The following is a 22,010-nucleotide window of genomic DNA, read 5'->3' on the forward strand; positions in this document are numbered from 1 at the left end:
AAAGAGAGAGACAGTGTCGAGAAAAGGCACTAAACTAACCAATCTACGAAGCAATTAAACATATTCATATGGCACTGGCTACAAATATGCATAATCTAGTTTTACTTGATTTATATGAATATTTTAACCTAAACACGAGTTTGGGTTTTAAATATGTTCGTGTCTGTGGTCATATGAACATTTAATTATTCGTTTATTTACCTACAACAATACTCAGAATTATATAGTTTGGCCCATTAATTAAAAAATTTAAAATCATCTTACTAAAACCCTAAAACATTTTCGTATGCTGTAATTATTTTTTAATTAGAACAAGAATGCCTATTGTAAATTACTTCAAACAAACTAGATAAATACTTACGGAAAACTTTTTATTTTTTTTACCCGAAGCCTAATTTCAAAGATTCTATTTGCATTTAGTACAGCGCCCCTAGAGAATTACATCTTCTATTGATCTTGTTCTTACAGATGGGCATAGCGAAGAAACCTATTTGAACATAACACTTTTAAACAATTCCCATTAGTTGATTCGCAATCTGAAGCTTCACCAACACAGTTTGTGTATTGTATTTAGTCGTAACAATTTGAGGATCATGTGTAAGTGACTTGCTGGTCGTATAACATGAGGCAAATACAATACGATCTAATTAATTAAGTATAGGCATCGGTCCGGCCTAGAACACCCAAATGGCCCTCCCACTTCTTTGTAACAGCTCTTATAAATTAAGCCGGGTTCGCACAGGATTCAATTTCCAACCCCCTTCTCCCAGCCCAAACCCTGAGAGAGGGTATATTGTTTATCTGCTATTGTACCCCATTGTATACGCTAATATTACACTCTAAGGGAAGTATTATTTATGTATACCATGTATCACATTGCACCCTTGTTGAATTAGTTTGAGTGTTCTATTTTAATTTGCTCTACATTTGATTTTTCATGTTTTTACAATAAATTTATTAATTAATAAGATATTCAAACGAAAGAATCTTGTATAATCTTGAAACATTGTAATTAAAATGTGTTTTAATTATATTAAAGTCTTAGTTATTTCATAAAATATTATTTTAATTCATACTTTTTGAAGGTCATAAAATCTTTTATTAATTAGGACTGTTATGGGTATATTTTAGTGTGGTGTTGTTACATTAAAATGAAAACAGCATATGAAAAGGTTTAATTTTGATTGCTGTTTTTATTTTACTGTAATGAGACCACAAGTACAAATCACAAGTTAATGGACGTATTGCATACATATATTTCTTCTTACTTGCATTTTGTAAATATTATTATAATTATTTACTTTTGTTTATGTCCTTATAATCTAGCTATTTTAGTTCTCTATTCATTAAACTAATATTGTTCATAGTGATATTTTTTAGGTACTGTCAACATAAGATGTAATTTGTACAATTCATAGATGAATAAGGTTTATTTTTATTACAACATCTTAGCAGGATATACAGGGGGATTGATACAAGTGTGCCAGCTGTTTTATTCGAAAGTTATAAGATATATAAAAAATGTAAAATTGTAACTGCCTCGGATTTTTTATTAAAAGAATTTTGGTCAAGTTGAAAAAATAACTTTAGCCGCCATTTTTCCAATATGGCCGCCAACTTAGATTTTTCTTATGGAACACCCCCATATTTTATGACTTTTTAGATAGCAAATGCAATTTAAAATTTATTCTTGGCATGTTTTCTCTAAAGCTACTCATTTAGGAGTTACAGCGTCTTAAAACTGAGAAAAAATTGCATGCGGTGTACATTCTGCGTCATGTAAGCTACCAAACGAGTAAGTTTAGAGTAAAAATGACCATAAAATACATATTTTTCTTATTTTTTCATTTTGGAAAATGGAATCCTAACCTTTTTATGTATTTAATGTTACTTGCTGGTCGTATAATATATTACTTTTACGTAAAAAGTTCAAAGAAATAAACCTGGTAAAAATTTAAACTTATAACAATGACATTATGATTCGGGCTAATTGAAGTAGTCATAATTAATTTGCATGTGAGCCTTCAAGAGTGATTGCGGAATCAAGGTCACTGGGAAGGGGAGGGGGTGGTTGGAATTGGATTGTCCGGATGAAGGGGAGATAATGCCCAAAAGCGTTTAAACTTGGTCACATATTTTCAGCCCCTTCGTGCATGTAATTTTCATCCCAGTAAATTAAACCTAGAGAAAAACTGCTCTGAGCTTTTCCATTGTCCCACGTAAAACATTGTAGTGAATAACTTTGCAGCATTGTTTTGCATTTTTCTTTCTTTGAGCCATTAATAAAATGTAAAGAATAATAATAAAAATTTGTCAAGTCAAAAAGAAAATTTTTTTGACGATTTCTCTGTTGCAAAAATATCTCCGAGGCTGTTTTCTCTGTACACTGAACATAAAACTACGTGCAAAATGTTGACATCCTGGCTCTCAATAATCTCTCAATAAAAATAGCTTGAATCCATAGGATTCAATTGAATAAAAATATGAATAGATTCATCTTACTGCTCAAGTACCTTTTTTGTGTTGTATTTAAAGAAATATTTTAATATTCCCAAGCAATACGATAATGGATTGCTATACCATATTGATAATCGTTTAGCCAAACGATGAGATCAAATCACTTATCACTTCTGTTTGTTCCTAAACAGAGCTTGCGAGTGTACAATGAAAAAGGTCTGTATTTGTTATGTATCTTGCGATATAATTAATAATGCATTGAGAAATGGGAAGCTTCAAATAAGAAATGGTTAGTAATTGGAAGCCACGTGAAAAAAACCTTATCAAGGTTCTGTTGCTACAACAAGTATTCCCAACATGGAATAAGTTACAGTTTTAAGACCAATAGAAATGTGTATATATTTCTTTGACAGTTACTATTGTTTATTAATACACATTTTTTGCCATAAACCTATCTCAAAAATGGGGTTTATCTCAAAAACTTAATAAATAGCAAATAGATGCTATTTACCACATAATGTATATTAAAAGTATGTTCTTAATCTATAAATAACTGCAAAACTAGTTTAAAAATTTCGCTCGGATAATTCTAATCGGTAAAATTGTGGGATAAAATATGCTTCGGGCAAACGGAAAGCTTCTATTATAAAACCCACTTTGTCACTAGACGCTGCGCAATTGTGAAGAAGTGGCAGGAATTTTAATATATAGAACGCATCCTCGCGGGGCATCCTGCAGGATTACGGCGCTGCCATCTGTCTGGCCGACTTAAACAAAGCTAGCGCGATATATCTTTGGATTTGGCGTCTCTTTTTCGTCTTGCGCGAGCCAGATTTAGAGGCGAATCATATTAAAAGTTTTATTTGCATATAAGACATATCTGGCTCTGGCCGTCTTATTTATTCGCATTACGCCCGACGTATCTTATAAATCCAGGACATATATAAGGCAGTTGTTCTTTATACCCAGCATAACTGTTCGTCTTCCGTAACTACCACCTATTTTTCAAAAAGACCTTTTGCAGGAGCTACTTAAAATTGTGTAATATTTCTTAGCACGAGCAATGTTCCGCCAACGACTTATTTTCTTATCTGTATTACTTATTTTCGTATAATTCAATAAAGTGGTAAATCCATTATTTGACTAACGATAAAGGATGGTATGTTATTTTAGTTAAATTAAATCCAATCTTATTGCTCGTTTAAAAGGAATAAATGTATCTCTTTATATGCCGTGATTGTTAGTTTCTGTTCTTGTTTGGATGAAGTCAATGAACTGTGTTCTATACAAATACAGTACGAAAAAATTATTGTTTTTTTTTTAAATTTTACATGTTAAAGTATCTATCAACATCAATGTTTGTTATTATTTGAATGATTCCTAATTTTTAACCAGTTATTAACCTTTACCAATTAGGGGTTAATGCCTCGGCATTTCAGTTTACTGAAAAAATTGGTTGCCCAAATATATGTTCTTGCACAATTTTGTTCGATAGCTTTTGTGATGCATTGTATCGAAACAATACCTAGCCTGTGAAAATAGTATTGGCTGTTTCAAAAAACTAAATAAAAAAGTAATAAAAACTCAATAAATAGATGTTTTCAGCTGTAACATTTTTCGTTACATCATGCTATCGTCATTTTCATCATATAAATGCATCTTTCATGGAGAATGTAAAATTCTTTGTTATTAGACATAAAGTTATTAGCCAGGTTACGAACACAGTTCACCCAATGTTGGGAGCCCTGCGGGGCGCCACGAATTTCCCGGCTTTTCCACTGCCTCCTCACAAATTGGTGGAGTCTCACAGCTTACCCCCCGTATATCAGGATCGCTGCTCCCGTCTTCAGTTTTTAAGCCGCTGTAAATTTGTCGGAGCTGCAGCGCTACTCAAAACTTATCTTTTCTTTATGCAAATGCGCCCGTGAATCATGGTTTCGGTCCGGATACAACAACTCTATTAGAGGCCCGAGCCAACTGCGAAAATTAATTTATTAGGGCGCGACGATTGTATAATTGCTTTTTGGATGAAAGATATTATTATGCGGTTTCAAGAAGGAACTCTTAAATAAGCGTTGATGTGATGAATTGACAATTTGATTGTGGATATGTTTTAGTTGCATTGAAAGAAATTACACAATTGTCTACTGGTGCTATATTTAACCATCCATTGGTATAACATTTTAATTGATAAATATGATACAAATTTATTCATGTAACGCCAATTAGAGGATAATTTGATTTGTTACATCAGTATATATATATATTTTCGAATTGAGCCCTATCTTCCTTAAAAAATATTATTTAGAACCGATGTTTTACATTTTGAATTATATCAAATATGGGTAAAATACTATTGCAGTTCATGAGTTCACAGGAAAGCAGGTAAAGTATGTTATAAAGCATAGCACGGGCTCCCAAGCTTTGGTACCGGAACTGCGGAAACGTCACACCGTAGCACATGACACAGGCTACCGAGTTTGGGTACCGGAATTCCGGAAACGTCACACCGTAGCACATGGCACAGTATTGAGCTTGGGTACCGGAATTCCGAAAACGTCACACCATAGCACATGACACAGGCTACCGAGTTTGGGTACCAGAATTCCGGAAGCGTCACACCGTAGCACATGGCACGGGTTACCAAGCTTGAGTACCGGAACTGCGGAAGCGTCTGATTTGGTATTCATGAGCGCCCGCACAAATACAAGAAGTAACAAAACGTATTCCTCACAATTTATCAGTTCGCCTCCACCCCGCACGGTCGGCGAAGCGGCATTTCCATAAATATGACCGTCGGGACATCTCTATTTTTCGTAGCAAAACTTTTCATACCCTATAAATTATAGCGTCTCTCGACCGCCATTGGTCCAATGGAATATGTAATCCTGTGTCGTTGTAGCAGTGTAATTTATATTACTCTTAGAGTGCCATAAATAACCTGGTATACTTGCTGTCCCCCCTGCCCCCCTACCATCACCTCGGGTGCCCGAGAACCACGTGAGAAATGGTAGAGGCTGGAGGCCCGGGGCACGCGGGAGGGGGTAAACCGCCATAGTTCCAGTTAACATAATCCTCATCTTTAAATCTGGATGATGGTTGAAGAGGTATGAATTTCAAGGCCTAAGCTGTAATTAATAATTATAACATATAGTTTTTTTTTTTAGAGTAATTAATCTTCAGAAGAGTTACTCTAAAAACCCTTTCTGACAACTCAAGAAAGGGTTCATTAGAATTCTAGATTGTAATAATCTTCATATTTAATAATTGACACCATAAGTGTAAATAATGTTATCGAGTTGACCCATATCGTACAAAAAAATTGTGATAGAAACTAGTATACAATCTACACACACAAATCCAGAACAGTACACAATCTAGAATTCCAATGAAACCTTTCTTGGGTTGTCGGCTCGGACAAATAGTATTAAATTTTATCTTTACACATGACAAGAATGTAAAAATGTTTAGCCAATTAAAAGCGAACTTAATGAATATGTATTTTTTTGGAGTTGAATAATAACCCTACAATCATAACACAATATTCATGTAATCCCAGTAATAATAGAAAATGGTTATAATATATTTATGAATTGAATACCTATTTAGTACACAGGGATACAATGTTTTAATAGTTTCTTATATTCGTATGTTTTTGTAGTTATGACAACATAACATTATTATTCACCATTAAATCTAATTGGGATAACAAACCCTTTAATGGAACAGTGGTCCAAACTTCAAACATTTTAGGATGTGCCGAGAATCAAATTCATCTCTTTCGCACAGTCTTTCTGGACAGTAATATTTTGGTAGAACCACATAACCTATTTGGCATTAGAATAAAATTGCTTGCCACTTAAAAGAGTGTGATGTACATATAAATAACAATACGTACCAGTTGAGTCTTTTATTCTATAACGGTGCTGATTTTTTTATGAGTTGACTAAGTCTTGGTAAAATGCGGTAATCAAGGAGTGGTTCTCTGCAAACGTAAACATCCCTCCAGTATGCATGTAGCTATTTCCAAACGCAACTCTTTGTCAACCTGTTTTATGATTAGTTTTACCAGATAAAAAAGTATTTCAGATCCCGTTCTTAACCATACAACCATGAACTGTAATTTTCCAATACTTCAAAACTGTTGCTTTAATACAAGCCAATTATTGGGATCTAACGCGTACTTCTAGCACCGTAGTTCGAGTCCCTAACCATTTTTTGGACGTTCCATCGGAGCGGATGGTTCTGGCAACGATGTTTTCTCATAGGCAGCAACTCTTCTTCTCCCACGGCCCCGGCTGCGGCCTCGTATGTTTTGTTTTCCCCGACATAGCATGTGCATGATGAATCGCCGAGCAGCGTTGAAGGTCAGGCGGCCGGACCCGGTCCAATCTCTGAAATTCGGAGACGCAGATACTATCTGAACACCCCTCCCACCACGACAATGTGGGTTTTGAATCTTCAACCCGACGTATTTACATACGACTGTTGGTAGACTCTCGCTTTGGAAACCTGCAAGAATACGCGCACCTCTGTTCAGTCTAGTGACAATTGTAGTAAATTGATAGTGGTTCTAGATATTTGTTGTGTTGGGGAAATTATAATTATTTAGTAGATACATTTTTACAGTTCAAAAACATTTACATGTCTCACAATCTCTTCTTATAAGAAGTTTTTTTTAACATGATGACCTCTCATTTGTAGAAAGAAAGAATCGGATCGTCTCTTGTGGAAACAAAGTGAGTTTTCTAAAAATATTTTGGAAATATTTTCAAAATAATGTATTTTACTTTGCTTGATTTTATGACACCTATCAATTCACGTACGTGGAGGTGATTGAGTAGCAATATTAAAATAACCAGGAGACCTCATGTCACATAAACATTGAAATACCTCCCCAAAGTTATCGTACGTATTCAATCCAAACTCTTAATTGACCTCGATCTCCTTCGGCAATTTATTCTGGGGTGTGTGACGTATTTAAATTATACTGTTAAAAAGTTGGAAACGCAACACAGGGAGAGGCGGCCGCGAGAGAGCGCGATTTTGCTAAACTTTTCCTGTTTCTCTCGACGGTGAATTATTAAAGCTGTTGTTCTTGAGCCTCTCTTCTTAAAACCTGCAACTTGTATAATGCCGCACGCCACAAGCCTCTGCCATGCCTCACCCCCGGGTATGTTACATGCTTCCGACTCTACATGGTAACTCTCTCGCCTTTTGAATTCGTTTAAAACTTTTACTCCTGAGGGATACGCGGGACCCGTTCGGGGTTTATATATTCCCTGATTAGACTTGTTGGCTGTTTAGAATGTCGAGGGTTGTTATATGAGTAGGGGTTATGATGAAGTTTCACTTTTTCATCATTACGAGCGCAAATAATGGTTGGAATTACATTGTTCGGTTTGTATTGAGGATTGTTTTACAAGTATTAGTTTTAAACTAATTGGCATTTTGTTTTGAAGATTTCAAGATATAAATTCCCCACGGTTGTTGACCACACTCATTTACTGATTTGTGTAATGATCTATTGATTGTTTAGTGTTATTATTAAAATCCCCTTTATGAAATGTTATACCAGAACCAGAGTGTAGCAAGAGATGGTTCTGTAATCATGCAAAAACATCAAACCGATGTAGGATCACCGATAGATAATTACGTGTTTGGTCTTGCTAAAAGTGGCCTCGTTCTTTAATTCATTTCCGATGACTGCGGTGGCCTAATTTTTTTCGATTGCGTCGTTTCGGCTCGAAGATGGCACAGTTTGACGGTCTTCCATAAGTAGAGAGGAAAAACTCATCACGCCCCGAGATCAGAATTTTAAATGTTCCGTTGATAAATAAGAAACCTCTTGGAAATTCAACCTTTTTGCTCACTGGTTGCTAATGCGAACATTATTACATTTTATTCACTGTGTATGTTGTATTGTAAGTAGTTACAGAAACACTTTTACTCGATCTTTCTTGTGCTTCGTTTAATACTACATCATATTTGCGGTAATGTGTAACGGTTTCATAGTAATAGTACGATTTTAAAAGTCATCAGTTACGTTTCATGGTATATACGGATATAACAATAATATTTTCTTACCTGCAGTAAATTTGTCATTTTTGTTATTAATAAAAATTATTCACACACCTCTGCCCATGTCAGTATATGAGATACCCCACAAGAGCCGAGGAGGCTATCGGTATGCGACATCACGGCTTTCTAATCTTGTGTGAACCAACTTTTTTGTTGATAATTAACCGGCAAAACCTATCGAAAATCACAACCCCGGACACGCACGCTCTAAACAGATGTGCAACAATTAGACAGATGAGTCTATCTAGCAAAGCGCGCTCGGAATACAAATTACTGTGAGGATCGAACTATCGAACTTGTAAAGCTATTTATCAGAGGTAAAAAGTAAACAAATAATGCGTTTGGAAGTGACACCAGTGATTATCATATAGAACGGCACCACCCCATACCCCGTACCCCATACCACTGTGGAGGTATAAATTACATTATACTTGCAACACCGTGATACATTGCTCCTTACCGGCGGTCATGAGAAACTGCGGGGCGGCGGCGGGGACGGCGGGGGCGGCGTGGCGGCGGCAGCGGGGCTAGCGGGGGAGACTGCCATATTGTGTCATTTTTGGTTGCCGAATTTCCTTAGAGGTTTCTTGGCCCAACAATAATTAGGATTTTGAATAACATAATACAATTTACTGATCCATTGTTGAATACGATTTCCGGCTATGGGTTTCATCGTTAATACAATTTTAATAATGAATTAAACGACCGTCTGAAGCAGTGGCGTGTAAAAAAATATTTAATACTGTCATTAAAAATTTATGAATTGTTTATCACGGTAGGGAATCCTGAAAACACGATTGTTTATAAATACTTCGATGGAATTTCCATAACCAGCCTTTAAAATTGACTTGATCTTTGGCTGGAACAAGAAGTAAATTAAATTTTAAAATTTTGTTCTTGTTCATTAGTGATCAACAAGACTTACAAAATGAACTACGGTAAGGATAATTGTTTACTGAATTTTCCGATGAATATATGAATACTAAGTAATTTGTAAGATTAGTTACACACAATAACAAATAATCATAATCGTCCTTATTTATTAGTATAGTATAAAAAATAAATTTCAGCAAAGTAAACACTTCGTTTGAACAATAAATAAAAATAAATACTATTAATTTCAAATAACACCTCTAATACATGCACCGATATGTTTGTTACGTTTTGTTTTAGATAGGGTCTTGCTATAATGTGCACCCTTAGATACCTCAGACAGTAAAAATATTTGGATCCGAGATTTATGCAAGAAATAAATTTCGGAAAGGCCTCCAATTTATCTCCATAGTAGCAAGAGCCCTTAAGCCTCTGATGTATCGGCTGGGGCTAAAGGGAAAGCGTGGCAAAAAATCGGATTTGCCTACAAAGAACCACTCAAAAAGCAATCGTCCGGTGTCGAGAGCCAGAGACCCCCTCAAAACATCTTGTGGGGTGAATGTTCCCACCCCTATATATGATAAAAGGGAGCTTCTGTCCAGTTTTTATCTTCCACCCCGCAGCCATTTCTTATATAAACTTAATCTATATTCCTCCCACCCCTTCTGAGGACTCCCCCTCGTTTATCATTGTCGCGAACAGCAGTCGCGCCGTCGGAAAAACCTTGCGCTGCGATAACTCAAGCTCACTACTTGGCTAAATAAACTTTCACTCAACTAACGCCGTCGACTCACTGAGTGGTCAGGTGCGACTCAAGTTGGTGGAAATCATTATGTTCAAGTGACATTTGTGTTTGTACAAAACTGTTATTTCAAGTGATGCCAACTACTACTGCATTCACCTTGAGTACGTTTCTAAACCGATAAATAATCGGAACACCAGTGAATCATTGTTCATACACTAAAATAACATGAGAATTAACATGATAGAATAAACATGATTATGATAAAGTTACCCATAGAAATCCATTTCTCCCCCAAATATTTATGAAGTTTAACCTTAAATTAAAGCGAGGCTTGCGTAGGATTTAAGTATTGGCCAACAGTAACAATTAATTTATTTGTCAGAAGAGCCTGATGTATATAAATTGCCATTTTGTATTTGTATTACATGTTTTCGACGGAATCACCTTTAAGTTAAATACACTTCTAGAATAGCCCAAATAAATGTTTAATTCTACAAACGTAGCTTGCGCGAGCTTGCCTATTTTTTGGGTGGTGCTGAACTTACGAAGACTCCAACTAAGTAATTTGTCACACTAATCAAACCTTATTTCAGGATCAGATTGGAAGATCTAGCTGCTAGCTGAAATGCTATGCAATATTTGTGTTTAATGCTGCAAAAGTGTATTAATTGACTTCAACATTATAATAGTGTTATTTTTTTTGGAAACAAAAACAACCATTTTTAACAACGTTTTGGCCACAAACGGTTTACTATACAATATTAATTGTACTAAGCGATATTAATATTGAAAACATCCTCAATCTTTGTGATACGTGTTATTGTTATAAGTACGAAATTTAATACAATAACATCATGTTGGGTCATTCACCTAGCCTATTTTAAAATTTACATAAACAGTTTCGTCTCTTGTTTACAATCTGACTGGGATGAAACCTTCAACTGAAGTATCAGCTGTTCAATTACAATTCACATTTAAAACTATTATAATATTATTATTAAACTATTATTAAGAAGTGAGTCAGCATCACTGGTCCTTTGAAAGCGTATATTAGAAATAAACTAAAAACTGTAAGGGAGTATATACGTAAAGGAAATGACCTTTTTAGTTACGATCCGTCACCCTGCTGGATTATAAGCTTTAAAATTATACCCCAATCGTAAAAAATTGGTTAAGTAGATCGGTTAACAGAGAAACCCCTTAAATAAGTATATAGATATAAGTTTGAAGTTGTATAAACGACTTTTTATTTACATTCCGAATTTTCATGTTAAACCTTAACGTAATGAAGTGTTTAATCCCCTGACATCTCCTAGTTGCAAATGTTTACTATGACATGATTCAAATGTTTCTCTGATTGTGTATTTGATAAATTTTCAAATTTTTTTCACTTGTTTCTACTTGTTCTGATTATTATTACAATAAGTATTATTTATTTGTGTTGTACATACTAACAATGTATGGTTATTTACAGGTAAGACATACAGACACATACCAGAGGTCAACGAAGACTTCGCATGTGTGAGTGATAATTGATAGTGTGTACAGTATCTATGTTACCTTCCTCATCTGTAAACAATCTGTCACAACTCTAAAGGAATTTACCATATAAAAAGTTTTAGGATGAAACAACTTTTCTTTTTTCTTTTAAAAAGATGCATAATCAGTACTCCATCATACAAGGTATTTTAAAATTTATCTCCATAAGAATTGAAACTATTGATTATGGTCTTCATAAGCTGGATGCCTCCTGCAGACAGGATTTCGGTGTTAACTTGTGGCTGTATAATGCAGTAAAAGTTGAGGACTTCATTTTATACTGTGTAATAGTATGTACAGATTGTATTTAGGGACCATAAAAGAGAACTCAAACTTATAACTTCACTGTATGCCTAAGGCATTAAATGGCCATAGCCGATAGATTCGCCGCGTCAATTAGTCTCATGGACAAGAAACCCCCTCGGAAACTTTGCAACATATTGGGAGTTAGCGTTACTCTCGGCTGCTGATTGCAACCTACTCTCTACTCCTGGACTCTCAGAGAGCGTGACAAGTGCCGGACCGAACACCAATCATACTCCGTCCGCTCATAATTGGTCATAAGTTAAAACCGAAATGAATCTTCCCATTGGTCAGATGAAGCTGTATCCCGAGATGAAGTATTCCTCGCAGGTGCTCGGTTCGTTAACGGGTTCGGATTTACTCGTCATTTCGGAGTTGAGAGGTTTTGAAACAGGTTCGAGTTGGAGATTTATTCGTTCGCATGATCGACCCGCTCGTAAATCACACCCCGCATTACTCGATGGCTTACGATTTTTACATCGGATTTCGAGACTGTTATATCTCTATAATATATGTTTTATATCTGTAGTACAAGGCGAGCGGGCAGCGCGGCCGAGTAAATCATGTGACTAACAGGCATCCTCTCGCCCGAGGCGATGGTCTGCATGTACGCATGCGCACCGCTAGTTATTTATACGCAGCCCTGATTGAAAATTGTGCTCAGTCGGTCCGGGGGCGGGGCGTCGGCATAATTTATTGTTAATACGGCGAGGAAGGACGATCTGACTGGAGTGTTGGATTATCTTCATTAATGCGAGTTTATTTATCGGCCATTGCAGGAAAAATCTACCCCGGGCTCATGACGTTGGTCAGCAGATAGACTGTGTTAATCTCTTGCACGAAAAATCTATAGTGGTTTGGTCCCTGTCTCCATTAAAAATTTAAATATTGATTTTCCATTAAATAAATACCCTTACAGCTGAGTGTTTTCCAGAGTACTCCCCCACCGTCATAGACATAGATTGCTTTGATCAAGGTGTTAATGCCAAGATAGAACACCTTGCATTTTCTATTCTACATTAATAATATTTTTACTTATGCATCTGACACTACACGTATTTGCTAAAAACATTTTTAACTATCGCAGACGTACTTGTTTCCAGTATAAGGTACAGTATCAACCAAACTAGTTTTTGACTGCTTTACTGTGGCTCGCGCCATTACACTTTAAATAAGTTTGGGATATAATTTCACAGTATAAACACTATGATTTTATTTATGTTCCGACCTAAAGCGATAACTATCACAAAATAAGTTTACCTGTTACACATCGTTCTTGGCACTTTTCTTCACTGAAGCTGCAAATTTTAATTTAACACAACAACAACAAAAGTCGAACCAGAAATATCGTTATAAAAACTTATCAGCGCGTTACAGAAGTAACTAAAACTTACAAGTAGTCTGTAATCTACAATATAAATTTTTTTTTTTAAATTAGAGCACCATTTTATAGCGAATTTAATATTCAGGTTGGCTTATGCTAAGCCGACAAAACGATTTGTCAGTCTACACATTATGAGATGTTCCTAAGAGTCACGATCTTTTATCACCCGAGTTTTACTGTTTTTAATTAAACGAGACAGCAATAAGAGTGGGTCGGATCATGCACAAAAACGACAATTCAACGGTGTTGCAAAAGGGGCAAGGTAAATTTGCAGATAGTTAGGAAGTTAATCTCCCCTCGCCCCTCTCCGTTCCTCGAGAACATTTGTTGAGCCAATTTTAAGCGGCGAGCTTACCTAATTAACTCCGGCGTCTATCAAAGATAACATCGCTGAATTAGCGGGTCGAAAAAGAAAAGATATTTTCCGCTGGGGAAAACAAACGCGTTTTTCACCCTTTTTCTGTCCCTTTCCTCCAACACGGCCGTTCATCCAGTCTCGAATGCGGCTAATATTAACGGCCTCGTAATTATGAATCCACGGGGTGTTTGGGGGAAAACGTTTCAAAATCGCAACCCCTTCTCCCGGATCAACCCTTCAACTCCCAATATGGCGGCGTTACAATAAACGTTAAGCAACGGCAATGCCCCGACTGAAGATTAATATGCGGTGATTTACTACTGGCTCCAGCCGCCGTTTTTCACAAGTGGCCCGGCAATTTATTGGGTATTAGAGGCCTAATTAGTCTTGTTCGTTAAGGAAGGATTAAAGTATGTTTACCCCTCCACCACCCCACCACTCTCCGCACCCTGTACCCTGCTGTATGCCGCGTTCTCTCCTAATGTCACTATTTAGTATCTCCCGCTTTAAGAGGCTAGACCCTACAGTTTGTTCTGTTTAAAGCTGCTTTTTATATTTGCTTTATTCCTTCTGCCCGGTTTCTCTACCAATATTGGCACTCATAATGCTAGCTAATATAACTGTCTGGCCAACTTTATACGGCATTTATGTTAAGTTGGCTCCTTTTTAATAACCGGTATGATAATATTTGTTCCAACTTTTTCTTACGAATTGCAGGAATGGTCCTAGTGAGAATAAGTTAAATTCTGTTTAGTTATTACGTTAGAAAACTGTTAAATAAAACTTTGTAAACTTTGTTTTAGTGTCTTTGATTTAAATTAACATCAGCATAAACATTTGTCAATAAGTAGAAATAAGTCGTTATTTGTTTGATATCATGTTAGTTTGTCAAATCATACATCAAATTATTTTATTAGAAACCTTTTTCATAAAAAAACTAAATATACACAATATTTATTTAATATCAAGTAGTAGTTCATCCAAACGTACCAGATTAACGTATTTACTGTTTTCCCAAGCGCTGTGTATAGTTTGGAGCAAGGAAGCTCCGACATTTCTGGCAAACATCTTTCGTACTGAACAATACGTCGGGGAAGACACACAAATCAAGAGCACATGAAAGCAAACTCATATGTAATATTTCCTCGTCCGTAGAGCCTGGACGCGCCCGCCCCTACAAATACGCCCCTATTTGTCCGAGTAGTTCCTTTAATTAATTTTCCCTCTCGTGCAGTCCGGAGATATAGCATTTTGATCAACTCTCCAGTAGGGGTCGCGGAGACAAAGAGGGTAATCGCTGATGCGTTTGAGGAGGGACGACGTTGAAGTATGGAGGGAGACTGCAACCGGGACATTCGCACCTATATATTACGGTTATGTTCCTTTTTATTAACAATAGCTCACAAATTGGATTTAGGGCGGGAGATAAGGTAGAGGAGAATAGAGATGTTATTTTGATGGAAGATGTGGAGGTGGAGCTTGGAGCTAGTACAGCATCTTCAGTTGAGCTGCGTCGCTGTCGTCTCACTGGAGCTGTTTTATTCACCGAGACACGACTGTATTTGAAATTAAATTGTGTTATTCATGTTGGAAGTTAGTCGTGAAATACGGCACTCTGGTTTTAATAAGTTTCACCTCGAGGTTGATGAAACTATGAAACAAAGAGAGTGGATTATGGAGTAAACGAGTTAAGCTTTATTCTTTAATTAATGTGCGTCACTTCGCCGGCGTGTTTCTTGTTTCTGTTTTACCGTAATCTGTTTATCAAATGTTTTAAGTAGGTACTCCATATTTACTTTAATTTTCAAAATTTAATAATTGTAATTTTATTAAAACAAATATTAAATCTCGATAAAATATTCTGCTGAATTGCAATTTTTTTAGTATGTTTTCGCGTAAAAATAAGTAAAATGGCTCGGGCACATGAAGTCCAATAATTCTTCTACAGGACTACAAAGAAAGCCCTACGATATATGTGTCTGAAAAAGCGCTATGGAATGGATTCCACTGGAAACAAGATATAAATCGTAGAGAGAGAATCCAAAGGAGAGTTTCACAGACTGACTTGAATAATTGGTTGAAAACATCGATAGTATTATTATCTTATATAAATTTGTCATAATGTAATAGATTATGTATCCATGTGCTCGATTTAATTTTTAAAGAAACGTTTAAGCTGTAATTGTTTATTATTTCATCATCAAAATGTACACATAGTTAATAAAAAAATGAATTTGTAAAACTCAAAGGAATGTATTTTTTTAATAAATTCAAATTAATTAATTATGCTCGAAAAATATGGACTTATCGCTTTACAACGATTAACACTATTATTTTGAATATTTATGTTTTGCATGGTTAATAAGGGGGATTCTAACTAGAAATCTTCATATTACATATTATTGTTTAATTTAGCCTATTCAGTGGACATGTTTATACAATCCCCCTTCGCGCCAGCACAACAACCGATAGACCGAAAGGAACTCTCAGATTTACAGCCACTTATTTTCTCCCGGACGCGGAAAATGGAAGTTAAAATCGATTCCGGGTAAAAACAGCATCGGATTAACAGCGTAGGCGATATATTTAAAGTTAACTTTTGTTTCATTCTGCAAGCCACCTGCGGCTCGTCGAAGAAAAGCAATTCCGATGGTATAGAAAACTTAGATACTCCCTCCCAACATCCACTTGTATTTTTCCCTCTATCTGTGATAGTCGCGGAGGCCATCTATCTGCCCCCTCCCCCTCCCTACTCCACAACCCTTATTTCCAGTCGTGGGACAATGTGACACCTTGAAGTTATAGCCTCCCCCACCCAAACATACCTTGAATGTTTCTCTTCGCTGTTTATTTGATATTCCCACTTCGATAGACAGTGTGAGCCAATACTAAAAGTTCTCATATGTGGGTCTGTTAAAATAATAATACGAATCACTATAGCCTACTATGTCATTTGAATCGTTCTGCCTTAGCAGAAAATATAGCAGAAACTAAAAATATCCAAAAATACTCTTTAGACAAAAGTTTCAGCATAGAACAGTTTTTAATACCTTGCCCGCTAAAAAACTAATTGAATGAGCTTTGAAATAGCTAAGTTTATTAATATGGGTTAAACAGTTTTATAAACGAGTCAATTGAGGTGTCATGTTATTTAAGTTGTATATTGGCAAATCGAATATTTTTCCTAAAAAGTAAATCGGAGAAAGGTTTCAAAAAAGACATTTGATATCGCAAGATGAATAAGCGAATAAGTTGATCTGTCATTATTAGGTTGTTGCCTGAGCTGATAATAGTGTTGTTATTACTTAAACCTTTCTTAAATAACACGTTGCCATGAAATCCAAACTGAACCTTTGAGCATTAAAGACCACGTTAAACACGCATTTAAAAACAAACGGAGGAATACAAAGCTTACAATCACAAAATTGGTTTAAAGTTATATTGAGTTAATACTACTAGATCTATCGACCAAGAATAGAACTTGGTTTTGGCTGGTATGACCATCCAATGTTGGCAGGGTCGTGCGGCGCCATGTAAACTCGAAACACACAGTATTGGCATGCGGTGCATGTTCTATGTGGCGGTGGTGCTGACGAGATGTTATTTATGCGCCAAACGCGCCACAGATAAATCAAAGTATTAATTGTGCGGCCAAGAGCGTCGGATAAATTATGGAAAATTAATCGATGCGTGGTCACACTGTTCATTATGGCTCTTCTCTATTCGCTCGGTTTTAATTCTCATTTCAAAACATATAATTCTGCAAACCCGAGGTCAAACTACTAGTTGAATATCACAAAGGAATCGATTATGTGTTCAAGGTGGAAGAATTTCTGGTTTCTAATAGATATTTTCATTCGAAATAAAAATATTAAGATAAAATACTTTTGGTGCCAGAAAGAGTTCTAAAATTGTAAGTTACTGTTCCAAATTCAATATAATAAGAATTTATCTTTTTTAAAGATTAAGCATATCTACTTTGAGAACATCCAAATGTTAAGGACCTTTCATCAAACCTTTTAGAATGGTTTTACGTGATGGTCGTTGCAATGAGTACTCCGAATAAACTCTTAATTTACATAAAATACTGTACTAGGACGATTAGCTCCATTCATTGAGTCAACTTTGTCGAATTTCATTGAGAGTTGTAGTTGAGACGTCATTGCCGAACAATTTGAAATTTTGGGATGAAGGTTTATGGGGACTCAAGATTCCACCCCCGATGGGCACGCAATGAAGAGATAGCAAGGCCGGACAAGGGTGGGAGGAAGAGGGAAGATCCGATCTCTGTTCGGGTAAGACGGAGCCCGAGGCGCCAAACTGATAACCCAGCAACAATGTCGCTAGATTGTAGTGACACGTAGTAAATCACTAGGCCACCACACGCTACCTCGGCTATTGAATGGTAACAATTAGAAAACATGGTGGAAACTGTAAAAATAACACCTACATGTCCATTACAAGTGGCGTATTTATCTAATAAATTTTTCACAAATTTCATTTTAATTTAACGATTTTCAATTAAAGTTGTAAGTAATCAGAGTAAATGTATTAGCATTTGAGGGAAATTCAACCCTAAATATTATTGTTTCTTGCTTTTGAATTTTCACTATGGATTTTACCAGAGTTATTTACGTGATAGGTTTTCACGGTATCTTAATTTCTTGTGTATAGTTTGGTTATACGGGTAAAAACATAATAAATTTACTGTACTATGAAGTTTTTAATACGTGGGAGGCACTGGGGATCTCTAATATATTATGCCTTTACTCATGAAGAATTTTATAAACAAGGGGTTATATTACATTCTAGTGGATTAGTCAGACTATATATTTTAAACGACAAAATTATAGCAATACAATAAATTGTAGGGTCAAATAAAACAAAAAATTATATTTTTATTATCACATACAAACTCTTTTCCAGATATAAATACCTAAATAACATTCAGAACCAAGCATGTTAGTGATTTTGGTGAAAATTGCGACTTCAATTTTTATAAAAATAGTCTTAAAAGTTTTTAATCTTTGCCGATTTTCTTGTTTGCTACTGTATGTTCTGACCGTGTTAGTAGTTGAGATTAGGGGAAGGTAATCTTTGGCCATTTCCACAGTACAGACTCACTAACAATAGTAATTATACTATCTATTGATTTCTCTTAAGCCAAACGACCAAGAACAATGGTTTTTAGATATTTTTAATACGCATAACTGTCGGACAAAGGTGTCCCCGTTGACGCCGGCCCGGAGCAGTTTGACAGTTCCTGGCCGTCAGATAGTGGACGTCGTTTCCTGCCTGAACGGACGTATCTTGTCTGCAATGTCGCCTTGCCCGCGCCTCCAGTGATCGTTTGTCACTCTCAACAAGATGCTGCCTTATCACCATGGGGGAGAGGCAAACGCGATAGCTGTCCCATACACCATTTTAAAGATTTATGACCATTTCATCCCCATGTGTAATGGGGGTTTAAAGATTTCGGGAGTTTTCATTTGTAAGAGGGTGTTTTATCACTACTTTTAGTATTTTCGAGATAATACGTTCAGAGATCAACTTAAACCAGTAAATGACAACAATATTATATTTTGAAAAACTTAACAGGTACCTTAATTTGATAGAGAAACAATTTTGATATGTATTGGCAGGAAATGTAGCTTTTTGTATTATAGCATAGATCAAAAGAGTATACAGTGTCTCCTGTAGTGTGTACTCATTTAATCTATGGTTATAGCTAAGTATTGTCTAATAACCAAATGGGTTTGAGATATTTAATACTATGGACATGCGTTACGTATAACTCTAAATCATTTTACTTCCCTCATTAGACAAATCTCTTTTGTTCGATTTACTTGCGAAATAAAATAATACATTTGAACATTTTCTATTTCTTTTCCACCCGGAACAGTTCTTTTCCCGATTTAGCCTATTTCTACCCACCTTGGACCATTCAAAGTTCAAAGGTAGTTTCGGAAACGCAGCCAACGTGTTGATCGCAATCTCAATCATTTATCTGGATGTAAATTTTCACTTTTATGTAAGAAGAACGCGCGGGCACATCCGCTGTCTTGACACACAGCCACTTTGGCCGATTGCCCCATAAATCCGACCGTGTGACAAATGGATCCAGAGGATGGAAGGATGTGCCCCTCCATTGGTCGAGAGGCCACGGTATAAATCCTAAGATAGGATCGTGGCAGTGGGGCAGCATGGTGCGAGGGCGCCCGGCCGAACCTAGGGTCACAGTTTTTATTTCTTTATTTGTCCGCGATGCGACTCCAATATGTTCCTTGTGATAGGTTGTAAGATAACGGGTGATATTTATGTAGCTTCGGAGAGGTCACTTCCACCTATTGTCAGGTTGGAAGTCTTCATCTCGAGGGATTTGCCCGCAACGACGCCAGACTGCCAAGAGGCACTAGGACGACCGAGGAGCTCACTACACACTTCCATGCAACACAATGGACGAAACACCGTTACGCAAATCAAACCCTTGAAAGTAAAGTAACTGAGAAAATATATGTAAAGGTATTACTGGACGTAAACTTCTTTGCACTAAGGATTATGAGCCGTTGGCGCTGCAAGATAAACCTAAAAGAAAATAAGATTTTATGCCCTGATATTAAATGCAAATACTGCTTCAACCGTTAAATTTATAGAGTTCATATTTGTAGATATGAAGGTCTTTTTTAAGAAAATTATAGCAAATTACGTAGCGAAAATAACATTTTAATCCATTGCTTCTTTACAAATTAAATGTTACTTTTTGCGGTTGTGTTATCAAAAGTGGCAGTACTACAGTATGTGGAAGTAGTTATTGCCGTGGTCGTAATGGTAATACAGTACCTAGGTACAGAACCACTTCACAGGTTTCAGGCCTCCTATGTTATATTACATAGATTTTGATTGTAATGGGACAAACGTATGATCGAATAAACTCAAACCAGTTCAATCAGACCAGGAGGGGGATCGTAAGGTATTTAAAAATATTGTTTACTTTCAAAATGAATTTTAAATATGGAAAATCACGTTTTCTTATTTATCCTTGTAAATAATACGTTAATTGTTGTAGATTGTTTGTCTAAGGAGACATTTGAGGAAAATGCTGAATTGTACCATAGGCTTTGAAAATTTAATCTAATTAACTTTTTGTGTGAATGCTTATGACGATATCGTTTTAACACAAACTCAATAAAACTATGAAATAATTGCTACAGGAAGTATTTCATAACAAAACCTTTTATAAATATTGCACTGACATCTTTTATCTCTGATGCACTATTGTTATCATAACCTACAACCATTTCATTAAATCTCACTCCTATAATGTACATGCGATACTTGAGCATCGAGAGATATTTTGTTCCGGCCACAGGGAGTAAATAAAAGGCGAGATGAATATGACAGGTTTAAGGAGAATTTCCCGGCCATTTGGTCTGACCACTGTGGCAGGATTTATGGTAATGCTTTCTTAAACTGGGAATGCAGTTGAGCGATAAGTGAGCGTGGAGAGTGGGTGTGAGTGGAACCCCTGTGTTCATGGGGCATTGTCATGGAGATATACAGCTTTACCTAGTTGGGCTTTCATACTGGCCGTAAACTATAACAATCTCACATCAGACATGCTGAGTGACAGTAGTCATGGCATAATCATAATTAGTAGGTCACTAGTCATATTTTAAAAGAAGTGCGTACGCTTTGGAGGTTTGAATCAGGAACCAGCTGTTATTGATCATTTTGGCTGAATCGACCTTTTTTGTCTTGAGCTAGGTTGAATAAATAAAAAAGGTACATCTGACAGACATATTTTGCTATCACATTCTCATAAGCAATTTACGAACTGACATCTGCATTTCATTTTTTTCTCGTCCGAAGTACTCTGCATTTCACTTTAATCTAATTAACCACTAACAAAAGTGTCACTATAACCTTTTTATATTAAATTGTATATGTTAAATTTCTAAAGTGTCCTTAAATTTGTGCCCACTAGAAAACAAGATGTGCTCACAATATCATTATTACTTTATTATATTCATCGAAACTGAAACATATCATAAATAGTTGATTGTGTTACAAATGCACACAATCATCATACATTATGTTTTGAATTTATAAATAACTTTACATCGTCCGTTGTATATAAGATAATTAAACTAATAAAATGGTCTGTTATATTTATCTATCTTACATTTAAAGAAAAAAGGGTAATGAAAATGGGATAAGAATACAACATATGACTATGACCATGTGACTGCGTGTAGAGTTAGGTTAGGACA

The sequence above is a fragment of the Macrosteles quadrilineatus genome, unplaced genomic scaffold (genome assembly GCF_028750875.1).
Source record: "Macrosteles quadrilineatus isolate MER2022 unplaced genomic scaffold, UCM_ALF_1.0 Scaffold_7__1_contigs__length_78375512, whole genome shotgun sequence".
Classification (NCBI taxonomy): Eukaryota; Metazoa; Arthropoda; class Insecta; order Hemiptera; family Cicadellidae; genus Macrosteles; species Macrosteles quadrilineatus.